At 41.4% G+C, this 22,814-nt stretch overlaps 1 protein-coding gene across 3 annotated transcripts in view; it reads left to right on the forward strand.

The window, feature by feature from the left end:
- The window catches only part of AGBL1 (AGBL carboxypeptidase 1), a 708,586-nt gene that overhangs the window by 188,838 nt on the left and 496,934 nt on the right, over window positions 1–22,814 (forward strand). The gene's annotated exons all lie outside the window — the stretch shown is intronic.

Below are 22,814 nucleotides of genomic sequence, written 5' to 3' on the forward strand. Positions count from 1 at the left end.
AATGACAACCCTCTCTGAAGATGTGGTGGTTATGGGGTGTCCTCCCAGCCTTGGACGCTCCATGTTCTGTTGCAGTCAGAAGCTTCATAGAGACCTGGGGACTGGTCTGTCTTTATAGAAATGCACGTCTCATTCTTGGTACAAGACTAAGGGTAAATACTAACATTGCCCTGTTAAAGGGAGAAAAAATAAATTGCAAACTGTCAGGAAGAGGAACTGGAGTCACATTTTCTAGGCAGACCCTCTTCTGCCCATGCTCATTGCCATTATACTGCTCCCAAGGCCAGACAAGGGCTGGAATGGAAGGAAGTTGAGGAGCCCTGGCTGAAGGATCCCCTTGATGGCTTGAATACCATTTGGATCCAAAGGGCTGACAGTGTGGAATAGGCTCTAGCCAAGAACTGTCAGACCAAACCAACACACAGGCAGATGCGCACACGCAATCACGCACACACGCAATCACGCACACACGCACATGTGCCCCTGAAATGTTAGAGCCCCGAGCCACCAGTGTGACTTACCTGTGGCCAATTAGCTTTTAAAGTTGGCTTCTGACATACTTTAGACCTTAGATAGACAAGAAAAACCAAACAGAATGAGGGCGCTTTGCAACACAGAAAAGTTTGCAAGATGAAAGAAAAGACTGGGGAGTAAAAAATCTGGCTAATTTATCCCCAGAAGATGCAGCCTTACCTGATGAAGTGCTAACCGCGTTCAGGTGACTCTTTGGTGGATATGAAATGTAATTTCTCACACCCCATCAGCATCTGAACAATGGATGCTTAACAACCTGGCTAATCAACAATGATTATCCCATCTGAATTAATGAGGCCCTAAAATGCTTTAATGAATAATAAGGGATTTTCCAGAAATTCTCTTACGTGTTTTCGGAATTTAAGAGCAATTTCTGTAACAGTCACGGAGTCCTCTGCTCGCACATGAATAGTTTTTGGAAGTTAGAGACGGCAGTCCTTCCAGGGCGCCCTTCGCGGGATGGTTATGTATGTAAGACAGTGGATCTGGAGAAGCCTATGTTCTGGAGTTTGTTTCCAAATAAGAGCTAGGAAAGAACCCGACATACGATCATGGGGTGGAGCTGCTTCTGCTTTTGCATTTTTGGGTACGCTGACCCTCGTGCTTTTGTTGGTGTTGTAACTAGAAAGGTCACTCCTACACTAAGGAGAGGACTTGAAATGTGGTAAAGATCCCTAAATAATTTGGTACTCTGAAATAGTTCGGTTAATAAAAGAAAGAAAAGAAATCTTAGCTCACCCTTATATGAATCAAAGGAGGCTGGTTTCTGTCTGCTGCCTGAGTTTAGTAATCCTAAGTACGTTCTCTTCTATATCCTTACAGTTTTCTCTCTTAAACGTGTGCTGAGGGGTGCCAGGGTGTCTCAGCTGGTTGAGCAGCTGGCTCTTGGTTTGGGCTCAAGGTTGTGACCTCAGGGTCTTGGGATCGAGTCCTGAATTGGGCTCCGTGCTCAGCAGGGAGTCCGAGTGGAGCTTCTCTATCTCCCTCTGCCCCCCCCCAACCTCTCTCTCTCAAATGGGTAGATAAATGTTTTAAAAAAAAGTGCTGATATGTCAGCTGTTGTTCTTTTCAAGAGGTATCATGGGGCTCCCGGGTGGTTCAGTCAATGAGGTGTCTGCCTTTGGCTCAGGTAATGATCCCAGCATCTTGGATTGAAGCCCTACATTGGGTTCCCTGCTTAGCAGGGAATCTGCTGCTCCCTCTCCCTTTGCCCCTCTCCCTGCTCGTGTTCTCTTTCTCTCTTTCAAATAAATAAAATCTTTAAGAAAAAGGGGGGTATCCTGGAGGGGAGGCCCCAGATGATGGCACCGTGAATGCTGTATATTCTCCTTGGGGCACAGTAGACTTGCAAGTGATGGCCATCGAGCTGGACCCGAGGAAACCAGGGCTCTGCCCCACAGGAGAGGACGAATGAGAGCCATTCTTCATAGGTGTGCCAAGTGCACAGTGGCCCAGGTCCCATGCTTAGAAGAAGGGCCATGAGCTTTGCTTCAATTCTTTAAAAGGTTTTCCACAAGAGGCCTTGCAGTTTCTTTTTCTTTTCTTTTTTTTAAAGATTATTTATTTATTTATTTGACAGAGAGAGACAGCCAGCAAGAGAGGGAACACAAGCAGGGGGAGTGGGAGAGGAAGAAGCAGGGTCATAGCGGAGGAGCCTGACGTGGGGCTCGATCCCAGGACCCTGGGATCATGCCCTGAGCCAAAGGCAGACACTTAACAACTGAGCCACCCAGGTGCCCCAAGGCCCTGCATTTTCATGTTGCAATGGGCCCTGCAAATTCTGAGGTCACACAGCTAAAATGTGACCAAGGCTGGTGTCCTGACCGTACTACCTCCTTACCCTCTACTGCCAAGTTGTGGAAGGTGGGTCGCAACCTACCTTGCTAGTGCCCTGAAAGTCTTGTTTGAATGCACTGTGCAGCTGGTTGGTATCTTTTGTGACGGTGGTTGGAGTCCTCCATTTTACAGATGAGGTAGGTGGAGGCTCAGGGGGGTGAACTACCCTGCTTCATGGTGGTACCCGGTTGGTTTCTGATGTTGTTATTCTGATTCCAGAGTCCATACGCACAACAGATGTCCTAACACAGTCATTTGAAGAGGTGTTCGGGTTCCACTCTGAACCAGCACTTTCCCTCCTCCCTGTTTCGTGTGCTCACGTTATCAGAAGCCAGCTTAGAGGTTAAAGCAGCTCACACTAAGTTGACCACAAATAAATGTATTACCTTCTTCCTGCTCACAATGAATGTTATTTTCCCTTCCTCACCCAGTGGAAGCCTTTTCATGGTGGATGTTTCAGATATTGTGGCAGGAAGGCAGGGGGAGAGAAGATGCAGACTCTCCAGGTCCCAGTACAGAGCTGAGATGGCATGGTTGGGCTGTCATGCTGTTAACAGAGTCTAGGACTATGGGCTATAGATTCTGGGCTACAGAATAAACCATTTCATTGGCAGGTGTGTGTGTGTGTGTGTGTGTGTGTGTGTGTGTGTGTGTGTGTGTGTGTGCGCGCGCGTGCGTGTGTATATATATGAATATATGCCATTTCTGTGTTTCTGAGAGCAAAAAAAAAAATTCAGCACAATATCAACACCACCTACCCTCCAAATTGCAATTACCCATGCCTGTAAGTCAGTAATAAAACCACTTAACTTCCTTTGAACCACAAAATGGGATGCATTGTTTTAGGACAGAAAAAAAGGCAAATGAGCCAGCAGCTCAAGACTCCTGCCTGCAGGCCTCCCTCCAGGTGAGCTCCAGTTGTCTCACCGGCTTCCCCCCTCCCAGGCACCAGGCTGCTTTCAGGTTGCAGGTGTATTTAGCTGTGATTTGGCTAGTTTCTGGTGCAGTGGCTGCCACTCACCCCTCCTAAGGAGGTGTTTGTGCACTGAAAGACTTTCTTTCCACTGTGTAGGACTGTCACTTCGGTCTTATTTTATTTTATTTTTTAAGATTTTGTTTATTTGTCAGAGAGAGAGAGACATACAGAGCACAAGCAGGGGGAGCAGCAGGCAGAGGGAGAAGCAGACTCCCTGCTGAGCAGGTAGCCTGATGTGGGACTCGATCCCAGGACCCTGGGACCATGCCCTGAACGAAAGGCAGACACCTAACCAACTGAGACATCCAGGCGTCCCCAGTCTTATGTTAGAAACCCAAGGAATAAGAGTGTGGCTCTGGGGCCTGGGGAGAAGGCTCCTGGCTCGAGACTGAATCCCCTGGTGGTCGGGCTGAAAGTCCCGGACCTAGAGATGCTCAGGACAATTTATTGATTACTTTTACTCTTCCCCGGGGTCTGGGCTCCAGAGAGTCTCCTAGAAGGATTAATTTCACTTGATTTATTTTTCAAAAGCATTTTTTTTAAAAGATATTTTCCTGAAAACATTTAGCCTTATTTTTTTTTTTTGATAAATATAGTTTCAGCTCCGTGGTAGCCCAGTTTCCCTGCTGCATCTTTTATGGCTGTCTGGAGAATTGAGGGCTGGTGTCTCTTCTCGGTGCTCCCAAGAGAGGAAACTCACTTCACACCTCAGAGCCAAAATGTTGGCAGAGCTCCAAGAGCAAAGTCACTCTCTGCCCTTTTCAGTGGGACGGCGAACAGGGAAGTTGTCTGAGAAATTGTCCCTGAAATCATTACGGAGGAGACAGGCTTGAAGAGAAATTGATGATAGAAGGAACTGTTACAAAAGGACAAACAGCTCATTCTAGCTTCAGGCTCTCAGTGGCTGAGGCCTGGGGGAATTAGCAGGTCCAGGCCCTCGCTACCTGGGACGATTCCAGATGTCGGAGGAGCCCTGGACCTTTGGGATTTGTCGAGCAGAGTATGAGGGCGGAGTGAACAGCATCCAAAAGAATGGGCTGGAGGCTCCACCAGGTTGGAGCAGAAAGCATCACCTGAGCAGATCTGGGGACAGGTGCGGCAGGTGAGATCGATCGTGGAAGTTGCTTCTAGTGCCTTCCAAGACTAGGCTCCCTTGGCTAGTGGTGTTCAGCATGACTACCCTTAGCATGGTTAGATCCTTCTACATTATATGTCAGTCGGTACTTTGATTAGCAGATGCTTTGAATATGCAACTTCCAAGTAGATTGTGGAGTGTGTGTGTGTGTGTGGGGGGTCTGCTTTTTGGATTTGCACTGAAGATCATTGTGTACTCAAACCCTAGTGAAAGTGGGTGAGAAACCCGGAGAGGAGTATGGTCTTCTGTCTCTGAGGCTCAGACGTTCCCCAGCCAGGCCTGCTTCCTGCTGCTTACAGAAGGGCTGTCTCTGCTGTCAAGGACCTTCCTACACTCGTCCTTATCTCGGTTTTGCATATGGCAAAGTTAAGGCACACTACAGATGAATAAGTGGCCAGAGGCCACCAGGGTGGTACGTGGGGACTCAGGGAGGAGACCCCAGGCCTCTAGCCCACAGTTCCAGGGTGGACCCCTCCCTCAGGATCTGCCCTCACTGGGGGATTCCCCAGAAAGGTGCACAAACGGGACATACTGCTGTTTAAAGACCCCCATCATTTTGTTGATTTCCATTTTCTCCACATTTCCCCCATAACCTTATGTTCTAAATTACCATTTCAACCCAGAGGAAGTTGGGTCCCTTTTTAGTTTTGGAAGCTATGTCTCTGTGATGAATGTGTCATTTTTCTCGGGAGATTTACTGCCATATTTCCCCCGTTTGGACATTGATGCATTCAGACGCTGTAACAGTATTGTCTCGGGGCACCTGGGTGGCTCAGGGTCAGGTCCATGACCGCTCAGGTCATGATCTCAGGGCCATGAGATGGAGCGCCATGTTGGGCTCCAAGCTCAGCAGGGAATCTGCTTGAGATTCTCTCTCTTCCTCTCCCTCTGCCCTTACCCACCTCGTGCTCTCTTTTTCTCTCTCTCTTTCTCAAATCTCTCTCCACTGCTCTGACTCCCCCCCTCGTGCTCTCTCTTTCTCTCTTTCTCAAATTTCTCTCCCCTGCCCCAACCCCCCTGCACTTTCTCTCTCTCAAAAACAAAACAAAACAAAACACAATATTGTCTTCACTGTTCTCACGAGTTATCTGAGTGGAGGGACTAATTTGTGGGAATTTTCTGAGGGAAAATGGCATTCTCTTATTAGAAACTCTCCTTCTTGAAGTGACTCGTCACCGACTGACTCACTGACTCCTGAGAAGTCAGGAAACAACAAAGGTGGATGGGAGGTGGCGGACCTGCTATTTTTGCCCTCGGAGACAGCTCCACCCCACAGTTATCATAACCGAAAAGAGCAGAGCGTAACCTTTGTATGTCTCTGGAGGTGAGATGATCTCATGCTACCACTGAGGTCTCCTGTGGCTCCCGCCCTGTTCTTTCCAGGGGGCCTGAGGTGGGGGAGGTAGGAAGCTGCATTGGTAGTCGTTTAAGAATACCTTTCTCTTTTTCCTTTTCTTAAAAATATTCTCACAAAAGCAATGTTCTATTCAGCCTGCCATTATGCTAAAAGCTTTTCCTTGGAAGACAATAGCTGTTCTCAGAAAAAAGATTTACATGGGGTCCCAAGGGTATAATGAGCTACCGTGAGGCACCTGTCTTGGGTTGGGAGTTGTCACTTGTAAGTGATTTTAAATTAGAACAGAGTGGAAAAATACACAGTTACAGAATTCCCCTTTTGGCTTCTTTGCAAATCATTTTGCATCCTCTCTGGCCTTTGTCTCTTTCCGAGACACCTGATCAGGTATGAAGAACAGAGCTTTCTGCTGAGGAGAGTGAGAAGTGACAGAAGTGGTCCAAGGCAAACAGAAACTTGAGTGAAGTGAAAACCTCTCACTCCCAGAATTTTCTGTTGTGTTTTTTTTTTTTTTCCCACTCCCTCTAACCCCCACCAGACAGATGGGGCCAAGGATTACTAAGGAATCACTGAATTTTAGAGCTCAAAAATCCATAAAGACCATCGAGTCCAGATTTCTCATTTGCTAGTGAGGGACTGAAGCTCAGGGCTTGGCCTGACCTGTCTAGGGCATCTTGCTGGCTGATGGCAGAGGTGGCCCAAGGCCTTAGACCTCTCGTCCCCTGGTGACATCCTCTTCTTTTCCTTTTCTGTAAAGCACTGCTTCTGACAAATATTGGAACTAACAAATGAGCTACAAGAACATAAAGACTTCTCTCTGTGGACATCTTTAATAAAAGGAGTTAGAAGGGAGAGACTGAACTGTGCCCTTTCCTTGTCTTGGGATTTCCATCTCTTCAGGAAGCCAGGGCTAGGAACCATGGAAGATATTAGGAATATGAAGGTAAATATTATTTAATCCTTGTCATTGAGGCACTCACGACCTACGTGTGAGGTAGGGAAGGGGTGTGTGTATGTGTGTGTGTGTGTGTGTGTGTAAGTGTGTGTAAGTCATGCTAACAGAACATTGTGGTACAGCAGGTTACACCAGAATGGGGGGATAAACACAGCTCATCGCAAGCAGACAGAAGAGAGCATTTACCTGTGTGGTAGAATGTGATTCTGTGGGCAGCTTACACCCACAGGGGTGGGCTGTATAAATCCATGTGCATGGTGGTCTTATATGGACACAGCTGTCAAAGAAACCTCAGTCCAAAACCCCAAAACCATTTGAAGAATTATTTGTATCTCTCTTGAGAAGACAAGATGGGGGGAATACATAAAACACATCCAAACCATCTTAAATTTGATGTCGTCTTTCTTACTGTTACCAGTCTGTACATACATAAGTAGGGGGTGGCAGTAACCCCCCTTTTTTCCAGTACAAACCCTCAAAACTCTATGACATTTCGACCGGTTGAATATATCCTTTCTGCTTCCCATTTTCACCTCGTCAGTCCAAGAAGAGGAAGGCTATGCATCCTCTCTCCTTCCAAGGCTGGTTGGAGGGATTGGGGAAGATTGTAAAACCTTTCAGTTGAATAGCTTTGCTTATTCCCTACCATGTAAGTATTTTGGTCTTACAGAGTTTTTACATACTATCATTTGGCCCTCATACTTCCCTTGTGAGCTGAGGAAGAGAATAATTATGCCCATTGTATGATGATAAAACTGAGGCTCAGTGTCATTTAGTCTGTATCTTGAAGTCAGACTGCCACATGCAGAGAAATGGGGGAGTGTCTTATTTATTTATTTGTTTGTTTATTTACTTGAGAGAGAACGTGCATGCAGGGGGGAGGGGCAGAGAGGCTTAAGCAGGCTCCACGCTGAGCATGGAGCCCAACGTGGGGCTCGATCTCACCACCCTGAGATCAAGACGTGAGCTGACACCAAGAGTCAGAACTTAACGGAATGCACCACCCAGGCACCCCTTGGGGAGTGTCTTTTCAAGTAGAAAAAATAGCATTTGAAGAGGCAGGGAGGCCTGGACATGGTGCTGTGAAAATCTCAGGGCACCAGGACTGTTTGGGAGTAGGATTGTGGGTAGATTATGGGATCAGATGATAGGTGAGAAAGGTAATTAGGGCTGAGTGGCTAAGGCCGTTATTTTTCATGTTAGGAAGTGTCTCCTGGAGGCAATGATGGGCTAATAGGATGTTATTAAAAGCAGAGAAATGACAAGATCAGATTCGTTTTGGAAGAAAATTTTGTGGCAGTAATGTGGAGGGAAGTCCAGAGTGAGGGGGAAGTAAGGTGACATGGATCGTGGTTCAGAGGAGTTTTTATGCATTTAGACCTTAGATTCAGACTCACTGTATGGAAGGGGGATTCCCTAATCTTGGCTCTGCCATTTATCAGCTTTGTGACCTTGAAAAGGGTGCTCAAACACTCTGTGCCTTGGTTTCCCCATTTATAAACTATGAGTAATTAATAGTACCTTCTTCTTGGGGCCATCTGAAGATTGTAAAGGGCTTAGGATAGTGCCTGGCCCATAGTGAGGACTCCAGAAATAATAACACTTGTTAGTCATTCAGATAGGTGATGAGGTTTCCAAGGAAGATAAGTCTATGGAAATGGGAGGGAAGGGTCTAAATGTATAAGAGATGTCCCAATTAGAAGTGAGAGGTCTTGGGGAGCCTGGGTGGCTCAGTTGATTAAGCATCTGCCTTTGGCTCAGGTCATGATCCCAGGTCCTAGAATCAAGCCCCACGTCAGGCTCCCTGCTCAGCGGGGAGTCTGCTTCTCCTTCTCCTCCCCACTCGTGTGCTCTCTCTCGCTATCTGTCTCTCTCTCAAGTAAATAAATAAAAATCTTGAAAAAAAAAAAAGAAAAAGAAGTGTGAGGTCTTGGCGATTGGTGGGGAGTAGGGATAAGGGGACAGAGTTAAAGTATTTCTGCTCTGGGTATGGGTGCACAGTGTAATGCTAACAAAAGCACGTATGAGAGAGCAGGGCTGCTGTGCAGGCTTAAGGAGATCAGTTTTGGAAATGTTCATTTTCAGAGGCCTGCAAATTATGTAAAAACTCAGGCTAAACATAATTACAAAGCCAATATGCTATAAAATATCATCTATTTCAGAGGAAAATAAAACAAAATTTGTATTACCTGAATAATTTTCTCAATTAGCAGGGATACTGAAAGTTGACTCTATGTGGTTACTGTCGCAGAAACATGTACTATATTCCATCGATATCAATCTCAGAACATTCTATTCTATAAGTATGCTCATGAGATAGAATTTATATCTTTTAAGGGAATTAACTCTTTACAGAGTATTTACACATGATCAGTTGTTCCACATAACAGGTCTACGAGGTAAAAAAAAAAAAAAAAGGAATTGTATTTATTATCTTCATTTTTAGGTGACAAAAATTGAGGACCTAGAAGGTTATATGATGAGGAAGAGTTAGAGCTCCAGTTTCTCCCAAAACTGTCTGGAACTTAAGCCCTGTATTCTGCCATTGTTTCAACTGGCAATAACGAAAGAAAACCCTTTACCTTCAAGATGCAATTCTTTATATGTAAAGAATTGTTTATTCTACAACTCATATGTCTTAGGTTTCTCCAAATGTTCATATGTGGTCATGTGAACATTAATAACCCTTGTGATTTTCATAAAATCTCAATTTTACTGTCTCTGCAAAACTCCACACGCCTTTCTCACCCACATCTTACCCTTTTGTCACTCAGTATCCTTCAGCCACACTAATCTTTCTATTCCCTGAACACAGCATCCTAGCTGCTTTCCCTGGGGCTCTGCATTTACTGTTTCCTCTGAATAGAACACTTTTTCTCCATAGCTTGACATGGTCGATTTCTTCTTGTTATGTATTCTCTGCCTTGCTGGGTCACCATACTGAAAGTTACTCCTCCATCCAGAGCCCCTTGATCACGTGACCCTGCTCGGTTTTCTTCATGGCCCTGTTGGCTCCATGAGAACAGACTGTGTGCTATAGTTTGTCACCATTATTTCTCTAGGAACTTAGAGACCCTGCACACAACAGGTGCACACTAAATATTTATTAAACAAATACACGAAATCCAGGCATCCATTCTTGTTAACCACCTACACTGTAGGGCCTTTAACCTCTTATGAGAAGTTACCTCTTTCCTGGGTGTTTCTTGGGGGTACCCAAGGGTAGCCTCAAGTTTGCTCCTAAAGCAGCCATTGGCTACAGTCAACCCTTTTGGGCCACTCCATTCTCCCTGATGCTTGACTTTCTCTTGGTTGCCTGCTGTCCTTGCTGTCATGAAAGGACCTTTGCAGTGTCTTGCTGGGTTTCCAGAGAGTTGGATCCAGACCTCTGTGCCACACCTCAACACAGCTTGGCACAAAGTCTCCCCGAGTTTCCTGTGACAATATCTCCTCCTTCACCAGCTGGGCAGGGACCAGATGGCAACCATGTCCCATTATCCAGATACTTTTCTCTCAGGGTCCCTGTGCCTAAGGAGCAAAAATGAGTCCAGACTTCTTTGCCCTGCAGACCTAAATGCAAAGGTTTTCATATCTGTCAGCATGTGCTCTGAAAGGTGGCTCATCACCAACCTGCCAGCTCTCAAATATAGTCAAACCCAGACGGCCAGACCGTGCTAACCAGATGATTCTCTGATACATATATTTTGTGGAAGCCTCACAACATGACCATGAATGTGTTATTAAATTTCTCATGGGATAGGCTGGTGATGGGTATTAAGGAGGGCACGTATTGTACGGTGCACTGGGTGTTATATGCAAGTAATGAATCATGGAACTACATCAAAAACTAGGGATGTACTGTATGGTGACTAACATAATATAATAGAAAATATTATTAAAAAATAAAATGAAATGAAAAAAATTCTCATTAAAATATATGGTTTTTAATATAACAAAAACAGTGCAATTTATTTTTATGGATATTTACATATGTAGAAAAAGTATAAAACCATGGTGAAAAAAGATACCAGGTTCAAGACAGTGATACTGTCTGAGGATGGAGTGAGCAGAAGGAGAAAGGGAAATGGCTCTTTATTGGGAAGTTTGTACTTTTCTTGGGCAAAGTTTATATTTCTTTCTTTTTTTTTTAAGATTTATTTGTTTTTATTTTAAATTTTTTAAAAAAGATTTTATTCAGAGAGAGAGTGTGTGAGCAGGGGAGGGGCAGAGGATGAGGGAGAGGGAGAAACTCTGAATCAGACTGTGCTGAGCAATGGAGCCTGACATGGGGCTCGATCTCATGACCCTGAGATCAGGGCCTAAGCAGAAACAGTCAGTCGCTTAACTGACTGAGTCACCCAGGTGCCCCGGAAATTTGTATTTCTCAAAGAAAAAGAGTTGTAAGGAAAATCTGCCAAACTGTCAACTTTCAAACCTGTATGGGTAGGTACATGGGTGTCTGTCATATAATTTTCTTAGTGTCTCCAACTATATTTATATTTCCTTTTTAAAATTTAGAAGTTAAATTAGAAAGTGCCAACATGTCATCCTTGTTGAATAAGTTTGGTAAATTAGAATAAAATGTGAAAATAACCTCATATTTCTCCTGTTACTTCTCCCAAAGTGATTGCTGCTGACAGTCTCATGTTTATTTTTCACTATATACACACACGCACACACACACACACACACACCCACAGACAAAAAAACTCATAAATACTGAGTCTTAAAATTTAGATAAAATGGACTTACCTTAATTAGCCTCCTGACAATTCTGTCCTATGGAGGTCCAGATCTCTTCCCCAGGAATTCTGAGAATTGACAACCTCGCTAAATTCTATGCCATCAGTTTAAACTCCCACAAAAAACATAGGAGGTTTTTTCCCTCTGTGGCTCCAGTTAGCAATGGATTTATCAATCTTCTACATTTTCCTACTTATTAGTAAAAACAACAACAAAAATCCCTCTCTCCATACACCATTTCAATGTTTCTTCAGTTTGAATTTCTTTGAGTGTAACTCAAGTGGTCCATACTTTTAAGTGTTTGTCATTTATATTTCTTCTTTATTTTTTTTTAAATTAGCATAATTGGCACATGATGTTACATTACTTTTAGGTATACAACATACTGATTTGACAAGATTTTTTCTGGTATGTTATTAGATGGTCTTCTTCTAAATGATTTATTTGGAGCTGTTTGCATATTAGGTGTATTCTTCTTTGTTAAACAGTGATTCTTTCATTTAGCAAATATTTATTGAGTATTGACCTTGTTCTAGGCATTGAGGATAGTGTTTGGCAGGTATGTTTTTCTAGTCTGTTACTTCTTTTTAAATTTGCTTTTTTGCCTAATTTTCATGGAGTCTACTTTAACAATATTTTTCTTTATATTTGTGAGAATCATGTGTTTGGGGAAAATTTCCCATTTTAAAGATAGTGGAAATGAGACCCAGTGCAGTAAAGTGACTTGGGCATGGTTGCATAGCTTTCCAATGCAGAGCCAGAAATTGGAATCTAGGTTTTCTATAATGAGAGAAAGTGCTTTATTTTTAATGTAATACTCGGAAAAGAATTCATATAACATATAGGTCTAGATTAAAGAATAATGATAAGGTATAGTATTGAACACCCATGTTTATACCACCCAATTTAAGAAACATAATATGGGGTCGCCTGGGTGGCACAGCGGTTAAGCGTCTGCCTTCGGCTCAGGGCGTGATCCCAGCGTTATGGGATCGAGCCCCACATCAAGCTCCTCTGCTATGAGCCTGCTTCTTCCTCTCCCACCCCCCCTGCTTGTGTTCCCTCTCTCGATGGCTGTCTCCATCTCTGTCAAATAAATAAATAAAATCTTAAAAAAAAAAAAAAAGAAACATAATATGGTCCATAGTTTTGCTCTCTTGTAACCCCTTCTCCAGTGACTCCCCGCCATTTCTGCCTCAGAGTAACTACCATTCTGAACTGTGGATTAAATGGTCTCTTGTTTCTCCTTATATTTTTAAATCACATTTTTACATCTCTCTAATCAGCATCTTGTTGAGTTTTCCATTTTAGGGCTTTACCTATACAGCATATATTATGGTTGGCTTATTTTGTTAAACACATTTGAGATTAAACCATGTTGTTACATTTGAGTTGGTATCTGAGTCATTCCTTTCTCATAGCTGTATAATACTCCTGCACCAGAATTTAGGTTGATTTATCCATTTTACTGTTGATGGCTAATTGGAATGTTCACAGGTTGTGTTTTTCTATTACAAACAGATCTATGAATATATCACTATGCACATGGCTCCTCATGCATGGGGAAGAGTTTTCTGTGGTATACGTATTTACAACGACTGAGTCATAGGGTATCCTTCTGTTCAACTTGGTAAGGCCAGAGTTCTCTAGAATGGTTGCACCAGTTTATACTCCTACCAGCAGTGTTTGAACATGCCTATAGTGTCATATCTTCCCCAGAACTTGGTATTGTCTCACTGTAATTTTTGCCAACCTACTCATGTTAAACAGTGTCACATTGTGATTTAATAAGCGTTTCCCTCTTGACTAATGATGTTAAGCATCTTTTTTATATATTTAGGGGCCATTTATATTTTCTTATCTTAAATACCTATCTAAGTGTTCTGTGAAATGACATGTTTCCACTGGGTAGTTGCTTTTTTAAATTCAGTATAACATATATATGTATATGTCTAATGTACTTAATCTTTGCTGTTGTCTTGAGATTATTGATGTTCGTATTGTCATTATTTTAGGATCGGCTTTATTTGGGGTGTAATTTACAGCAGTAAAATAGACCTTTTTTAGGTGTACCATTTGACGAATATTGAAAAATATATGCAGGGGCACTGAGTGGCTCAGTTAAGCATCTGACTCTTGATCTCGGCTCAGGTCTTGATCTCAGGGCTGTGAGTTCAAGCCCTGTGTTTGGTTCTGTGGACAGAGCTTACTTAAAAAGATATGAATGCAGGCATGTGACCACCGTCCTAATAAAGATATGTAATATTTTCTTCACCTCAACAATTTCCTTTGTACCCATTTGTGGTCAGTCATCCCCTCTTCTACCCCTAGCCCCTGGCAGCTGCTGATGTGATTTTTGTTCATATAATTTTGCCTTTATCAGAATGCCATGTAGGTAGACTATGTGGTGTTTTGGTCTGTCTTCTTTCACTTAGGATAATGCTTGTGAGAGTCATTCATGTTGTTTGCATGTATCAGTGGCTCATTCCTTTTCATTGCTGAGTATTATTTTGTTGAGTGGATGTGCCATGATTTGTTTATCCATTCACCTGTATGTAGACATGTGGATTGTTTCCAGCTGGTTATTACAGATAAAGCTGCTATTAACACATACAAGTATTTCTGTGAACATTCTTTTTTTCATTTATATTGGGTAAAGAAGTTAAGTGTATGTTTACATTTCTAAGAAACTGCCCAATTTTGCAAAGTGGTTGTTCTTCCAAAGTTTTGCATTCCCATCAGCATTGTATGAGAATCCCAGTTGCTTAACATCCTTGCTAGTACTTTGTATTTTTATATTTCAAATTTTGCCATTCTAGTAGGTATGAAATAGTATTTCACTGTAGTTAACTTTGTATTTCCTTAGTGATTAATGATTTATTGGAGTATCTGTTAAGAAATTTTGCCCATTTTCTTATAGTTTTGTCTTATTATTGAGTTAGAAGATTTTTTTATTTGAATACAGATTCTCCATCAGTTATGTGTTTTGCAAATATTTTTTCCAATTTGTGACTTGACTCTCATTTTCTTAAGAGTGTCTCCTAAGGAGTGGAAATTTAAAAATTTGATGACATTCAATTGTCATTTTTTTTTTTTTAAGCTTAGAGTTAGTGTTACTTATGTATTCTAGATAAAAAATATTTAGTTGACCCAGTGGTTCCTGGCTGGGGATTTTTTTTGCCCTTCAGGAGAAATTGGCCATGTCTGTAGACATTTTTGATTGTCACAGCTGGAGAGATTTCTACTGTCATCTAGAGTGTAGAAGCCAGAGATGCTATCTAAACACCCTATAGTGCACAGGACAGCCCCCCACAATGCACCCCAAAATGTTAGTAGTGCTGAGTTTAAGAAACCTTTGCCTAAACCAAGGTCACACAATTTTTACTCTAAAGTTTTAAAATAGTTTTAAGTTTTACATTTAAGTATATATCAAGTTGATTTTAGTATGTACTATGAGACGTGGATCAAGAACTGAGGTTCTTTCTCTATTTTTTTCGTCTTTAAGAAAGCCTACTGAGAGTTTGAAATTTGAGAGGAATTGAAATCTTAACAATATTGTGTTTTCCTACCCATGAATATGGTATATCTCTCCATTTACATCGGCCTTCTTTAATTTCTTTCTTTAGTGTTAATGTAGTGTTTAGTATAAACTTATTACATATATTTTTTAGATATACCCCCATGTATTTTACCTTCGATGCTATGGTAAATGGCAAAAATTTTCATTTTTTTATTGCCAGTATATGAAAATACAATGGATTTTTGTGTATCAACTTTGATTCATGTGACTTTGCTAACATTTTTGCCTTTGTAGCTTTTTGGGTAGTTTTTTTTTCCTTTTTAAATTTTTAGCATACAACACATGCATGTTGACTGTGAATAAAGAATTTTATTTCTTTTGTTCATTTTCTATTTTTAAATTTTTTTCTTGCCTTATGATACTGCTTAGGAACTCCAATATAATATTTAATAGAGGTGAGAGGAGATACTATTTCTTGTTCTTGATTAGAGGGAAACTAGTCATTTACCATTAACTATGGTATTATTAGTAGCTCTTTCATAGATATCCTTGGGAAAGTTGAGCTGTACTTTTAGTTTGCTGAGAATTAGCATAAATGATCATATGACTTTTCTTTTTTAACCTGTTCATATGGTGAGTTACATTGTTTGATTTTCAGTTGTTGACCCAACCTTGTATTTTTATTTTATTTTTAATTTTAATTCCAGTATAGTTAACATGCAGTGTTAAATTAGTTTCAGGTATACAGTATAGTGATTCAGTAATTCCATATATTACTTAGTGCTCATCAAGATAAGTATATTCTTTTTTGAGAAAAAACTCCATTTGGTTGGAATATATTTTGCCTCATGTTTGTGAGGAATATTGATTTGTTTCCTTTTTTTGCAGTATATCTTTTTTTTGAAGATTTATTTATTCGAGAGCGAGAGAGAGCGAGGAGCAGAGGTAGTGGAAGAGGGAAACTTGAGCAGACTCTGTGCTGAGCAGGGTGCCCAATGCAGGGCTCGATCTCACAACCCTGAGATCACAACCTAAGCTGAAACCAAAGGTCATACATACCCTTAACCAATCGCACCACCTAGTCACCCCTTCTTGCAATATCTTCGTATGGTTTTGGTATCGGGATAATGGTAGCTTCAGAAAATGAGTTGGGAAGTGTTTTTATATTGTGGTACTCTGGATAAGGCCCTTTCTCTCCCCAAGAGAGTCATATCTTAATGAATCCCAATCCATATTCATATCCTAGAACCTGTGAGTGATACCTTATATGGCAAACACTTTGCAGATATGATGAAATTAAGGGTCTCCAGATGAGGATACTCTACTGGATTACCTGGGTGGGGCCTAAATGCTGTCACAAGTGTGTTTGTGAGTGAGGGGCAGAAGGAGACTGCAAATAGAGAGGTCACGGGACAGAAGCAGAGGCACAGAGAGAAGATACTACACTACTGTCTTTGAGGAAAAAGTCATGATCTCAGGAATGAAAGAATGAAGCTCTAGATACTAGAAAAGGCAGGGAAATGGATTCTTTTCTACAGCCTCCTGTTGGAGCACGCTCCTGGCAACGCCTTGGTTTTGGCTCACTGAAACTGATTTCATACATCTGAACTTCAGAACTACGTAAGAGAATTAACTTGTGGGGTTGTTTTGAGCCACGAAATTTGTGGAACTAGTGCATATGATCTCTCTTATTTTTATCCTTTTGGGTCTCTTTTATTTCTGTATTTTAGATCCAGTTTTTCACCTGCAACTTTTCCTTCTTTCTGAAGAACTTAAATATTTCTCGGATTGTTTGCAGATCTTCAGGCAGTAACTTTTTGAGTTTTTATTTTTATGAAAAAAAAGTTTTTATATTTCCTTTTATTTTGGAAGTGTTTTTTTTTGTTTTGTTTTGTTTGTTTTATTGTTTTTTTGTTTGTTTGTTTGTTTTAATCCCCTGAGTTTGGAATTCTAGGTTGACAGTTTTTTTTTTTCCCCCTTTCAGTATGTTAAAGATGTTCCTATAATGTCTTCTGGCTGCATAGTTGCTGTCAAGAACTATGCTATAATTCTTATCTTTGCTTTTCCCTCTTCAATGTTTTTTTTTTCCTGTGGTGTCAATATTTTCTCATTATCTTTGATTTTCATCGATTTGACTATGACCTATGTAGGTGTGATATATATATATATATATATATATATATATATATATATATATATATATATATATCAATCTGTCATTTATATATCACTTCAGATTTCTCTGAGCTACTTGTATCTGTGATTTATTTTTCATTAATTTTTGAAAAATTCTAGTCTTTATCTCTTCAAATATGTGTTCTGCCTCATTCTCTCTTCCCCTGCCGGGACCCTGATTATATATATGTTAGACACTTTTGTGTTGTTGTCCCACAGTTCTTGAATGCTTTGTTCTGTTTTTTTTTCTTTCATTCTTCCCCCCTGCTTATTTAGGTTTGCATGATTTTATTGGCCTTTCTTTAAATTCACTGATTATTTCATTGTCTATCCCATCTTCCAGTATGCCCACCAAGAACATTCACATTTGATATAATTTTTAAAAATTTATAGAATTTCCACTTGACCCTTTAAAAAAAAGATTTATTTATTTTAGAGAGACAGAGTGCGCTTGCAAGCAGGGGTAAGGGCAGAGGGAGGGAGAGAGAGAAAGAGAGAATCTTCAAGCAGATTCCCCGCTGAGCACAGAGCCTGACACGGGGCTTGAACTCACGACCTGAGATCATGACCTGAGCTGAAACTAAGAGTCGGACGCTTAACCAACTGAGCCACCCAGGCGCCCCTTGATTTTTTTTTTTTTTTAATAGTTTCCTTCTCCCTGCTAAAATTCCCCATCAGGTCATTTACATTTTCCTTCTTTTGCATGTGATCCTTTAACATATTAATCATATTTCTTTGAAAGTCCCTATTCAATTTCAGCATTGAAATCTTCTCTGAACCTGTTTCTGCTTTATTTCTTGATAGTGCGTGTTTTTTTTTTTTTTTAATTGAATGGCATTCAGTAGGTGTGGAAGAACAGTTGAGAATGAGACCGATACTATTTACATTCAGAAATGGATCTGCCTCTTTCTGTCAAAGTGGAGTGCAGTGGATCTGGTCAGGAGTGGGTTTTGTTCATCTCATTACTGTTAGTGTGCTGCAGGCTTCCATTTCCTCCAGTGGTGGTTGCTGTTGGAGGTAGCAGAGAGCCTACTAGGCGGGGGATGGGGAACAGGGGGTGTAGGGGAGGTGATCAGTGTTCCTGTACCACCCTGAGCCCTCACTAGTATGTCTGCGTAACTAAGGACCTAAGGCTCCACTCTGTTTCCTCCCCCAGGGACAGACAACTTTTGCATCTACCCCTGTCTCAGAAGCACGAGGTACTATCCTGGGTTCGGAGGGACAGAGGGGCTGCTCCTTCCACAGCAGTGTAAGGTTTTGCTTTGTAGGAGAGGATCCAAAGAAGCAGGTGGTATTTTTCTTGTCCCATCAGCTGCAACTGACCTTCTACCGGCCGGTGCCATTGTGTGTGCCTGTAGGGGGAGCTCTTCTAATTCTCCTGCCCTACATCTGATCCAAAGAGAAGAGTTCGCAAGTTAGTGTGAACTCCCCTTGTATTCGATTGCTTCTAGTTGATGCAGTATACCACACATGGCTTTCAGGAATCTCTTAAAATTATACTTTCTAATGAAACGGCCCCCTCTTTCCTTCTGTATTCCAAGAAAGATGAAAAGTTTGTGTGTCTCTCCTTATAGGGATTTACCACTATGGAATTCAGTTCACTTGTCTGCTTTGTCATTTTAACTTCAGGTTCAAGGAAAATTATAATGAATGGATTATTTAACTTTTTTTAATGGGTAGGATGGGAGTAGTATTCTCCAGTGGCTTTCAACATGTTTTCTTGAGAAGGTTGTTTAAAGTAGTATCTTATTTTTCTATTGGTGGGTCTCCTTACCCTTGGGCTCTCCACTGAACATCTTTCTCTCTATTGACTTTTTAGTTTCAATTATTAGATTTTTCACTTCTAGAAATTTATTTCTACATCAGTGTTTCTGCTTTTATAGCCTTATTCCTTGCTCGTATCTCAAATTTATTTTATCTCTTGATGTGCTGGGTAGTTATTTTATGTGGTTTCCATAAATTTCGTATCTCAAGTCTCTCTTATTCTCAGTCTCCTTTCGGTAGCTTCTCACTCATGGGGCTTTGTTTCCTGTTTTGTTCTGTGATTTTTTGACAGTAAGTCACTTACATTACTTGGGATTTTATCTGTGGAAAAATCCTCAAGGCTTGAATTGAGGCTGCTTAATTTAAGAGAACATTTGTATTGGCTTCTGCTAGTCACCTGAGGATGCTAGCAAATTGAGATGACTGTATTACTTGCCTCAGATTTGGGGGGCCACATATGGATATAGATCATGCATTCGAATGTATGTGAAAATTTGCTTGTAGGAGGATATCCGTAGGAAAAACTTGAGATAGCACGTTGTTCTTGCTGTCCCTTTCTGTGAGTTGAGAGTGAAGACATTTGGAGTCTCAGCTTTATGCAGGAATCTCCTATTGGATGCCCCAACATGAGGGAGCCCTATACTGCACTCCCCCCCCCCCCCCCCGGTCTCCTGCAGGCTTCAAAGCAGAAGCTCAAGGTCTCCAAGGCTTGGTAGAAAACCTCTGGGAGAAAGTATACTTTGATGTTTGCTTACCTTATAAAGGTTTTTCTCCCCCCTGCCCCGTCTTACTTTGTTTTTTTCATCTACAGATTTCTCCTTTTTAGAGCGGCTCAGCAATGCATTAAAAATGACTTTTGAAACAAATATTTTATTTTAGCCTTTTGGTTGTTTTGTTTAGAGGATTGTTCAGAATATTAGTCTATTATTCTGCTGGAAATGGAGGTTCTCACTCCTTGATCTTTCCACTTTTCATGCTACCTCTTTCTATTAGAAGGGAAAATGAAAGACTATTTTTTTTGTTTACTGTAATGGATAAGATGAATTTGAAAGTCTGTTTGTGAATCTGAAACAGCATATCTGCTCTTCTATATTTAGAATTGACATTACTTCTCTTGAAAGAATATTCTTTCTTTTCTGACTCTTGGAATACTTATTTTTCCCCCGCTAGGAGAAAGTAAGAATTTTAGTGAAGTACTTTGGAATTTCTGAATTTAGAATCTGACAAAGGGACCGCATTCTCTCCAGCACTTTTTATTTTCTTTGACATCATGACTATCATGAGAAGAGTGTTTGTTTTGGTTTTGTTTTGTTGCTTTAAAGATGACTGTTTTACCGAGAGGCACCTCCTCTGTCTGATTTCAGCCATCCGCATCCGAGGTCAACACCAGAAACCTTAAAAAGATGTGTTATTTAATCTCTCCCTGTTTTTCTGCCCCGGGAGGCTTGCTTGAGGTAACTCCAGCTGTGGGAGGAACTTTTTGTTCCCTTGGAACTGGTAGAGAGTGTTCTGGTCCCCATAGTGAAGTGTCTAAATTGTAACTTGCAGGGCAGTTGTATTTAGTGTGAGTGGGACAGTGAATGATTGTCAGCATAGCTGGTCAGTGTTCCCCGTGCTCTCAAAAAGCCAGAATAGAGAGAGGGAGTAGAACCTGGAGATGGATCCTAGCTGTTCTTCTGTAATTAATGTTCATGAGCCTACTGGGATCCTTCATTCCACCCTGGTAGATGTGAGTGATGAGTATTCTGATCGCAGGGACTCCCTCTCACTCCAAAACAAAACATGCACAGTCACCTCACAAGCGTGACTTGCAGAATGCCTAGAGTATTAGAATCCTCTCTTTCTTACAAGTAGGGGCTGGATGTAGGTGGAGGAAAACTGATGCTGTTGATACATTTTCCAATTTCCATTTTCTATATCTCCATTCTCCCCAACAAAGTTGTAAAAAAAGGAGGTAGTTTGGCCAGACAGGCTTGTGTAAGCACGAGCCTCTTGAGGCCGTAGCTGGGAGATCACTCCACCGTTTCCAGTCACAGGAGACATTCAGGAGCATGGCTGCGTCACTGGGCATATTAACTGCCCAAAATGTGATAATTAAGACGTATGCCCGTAGCCACCTTGGTAATGATCTTGTGATGGAGTTCTCCCTTCAAGCTGGTGTGTGCAGCGTTGCCTTTCCCCAACAACAGATGAGTGCATTAGGAGCTCACACACCACAACTCAGAGGGAATCAGCGGTGCCCCAGTGTTCTCTGTGTACCTTCCCTGCAGCTGATTTTCTGTGGCTCATTGAACGTTGAGTCCAGGTGGCAGCTGTGGATTCTGACATCCCAGATTTTTACAGGGCAGGGGCATCCTCAACACGTAGCGATGCGCATCTGGGTTGGAAGTGGCTATTCACGCAACTGACAGGGTAAAACCCTAATTAGAAAGACCAGCAGGGCTCCCTGTACCCCCGGATGCTCCGACAGAGCTGTCACTGTGTCCCCTCAGGCAGGATCACTGGGGTGGAACATGGAGCAAAAAAACATTTTGTTCAATGTTCAACATAAATAACTCCCATCATTAGCAATGTGACAAGTGAAAGGAGGACCCGCATGTCAACAAGGCAGGAATGTAGGCATTGTGTTTGTGATGAGTGATTCTGAAAACTCTCAGCTGCTAGGGAAGGCGCTTTCAGCTTCTGGAAGATGCTAGCAGAAACTCATACTGTAGAATGGCTAGGGCCCTGTGGTTTTCAGCGGACTGAAGCTTAATTTAAGGTTTTGGAGCCACTTTCGGATAGGAAAAGAATGGGGGGGCACTTGAATTCAAATCACAATTCATTTCACTATTTTGCAGGGGGTTTTCATTTTTTGGAAGCTCAGTGTTTTGGTCTTCAAAATAGAGCATCATAAGCAACTACTTTTGTTTAGGTATGTAATGCAGCCCTGTTTATTAAGATTCTGAATTGTTTGGGAAAAAACAATTCATCTATACCAAATTGCACTCTGACTTTGTACAAACCATATTTATTTTTTATAATCAAAAAGAAATATAGCCAGATCATATGGTCGTTTAAGTTGTTATGAAAACCAAGAATCCTTATCTTGATTTCTTTTCAATCAATAACAATTCCTAATTCACAAGGAAGGAAAGTGGAATAGAAATAGTCCTTCTTTGAAAGGATGTAATGATTTGGTGGGCAACTTAGGTAGTTTAATTAAGCACTCTGATTGAATCAATATGTATCCAAGAGTTCAGCCTGGCAATCAGCTTAATCTCATTAAATGTTGTTCAGGCCCCAATAATTGATTAATAATACATTATCGTTTATGAATTATTGACTTCAAGTTATTATAATTGTGCCTGCTTTGTTCACAGCACCTGCTGCCACATGTTAATTATGAAATACTCTTAGCACTTTTCTTGGAATAACTTTAGAGATAAAGCTGATGGGGTTTTTAATGAAGTAAGATTATCTTTAGTTCAAAGCTGGTCAGAATGAGCTAGGCTTTCTCAACCCTGTATTATTTAATAAATGGGAGCAGGCATTTGACTTTTTAAGCGTCAAGGCTGTAAGAATTAAAAGGCAGAGCAGGAGGGCACCATGCCAGAATTGGATGTTGAGCTTTACTAAATGAGGTAGGTGACATCACAGCCATAAGCCGATGGATTCTGCTTATTGAGCAAGACTGTGCCAAACCTCTAGGGAGTGGGGTGACCCCTGAAAGAGATGCGTGCTCCCATTGTCATTTGTCTGGGGGAAGAGGGAGGTCCTCAGAGAGGGAAATAAAATAGACAATGTGCAAGATGACCCTTATGACTTGTGGGAAGAACAACT

Source organism: Ursus arctos, unplaced genomic scaffold (assembly GCF_023065955.2).
Source record: "Ursus arctos isolate Adak ecotype North America unplaced genomic scaffold, UrsArc2.0 scaffold_28, whole genome shotgun sequence".
NCBI lineage: Eukaryota > Metazoa > Chordata > Mammalia > Carnivora > Ursidae > Ursus > Ursus arctos.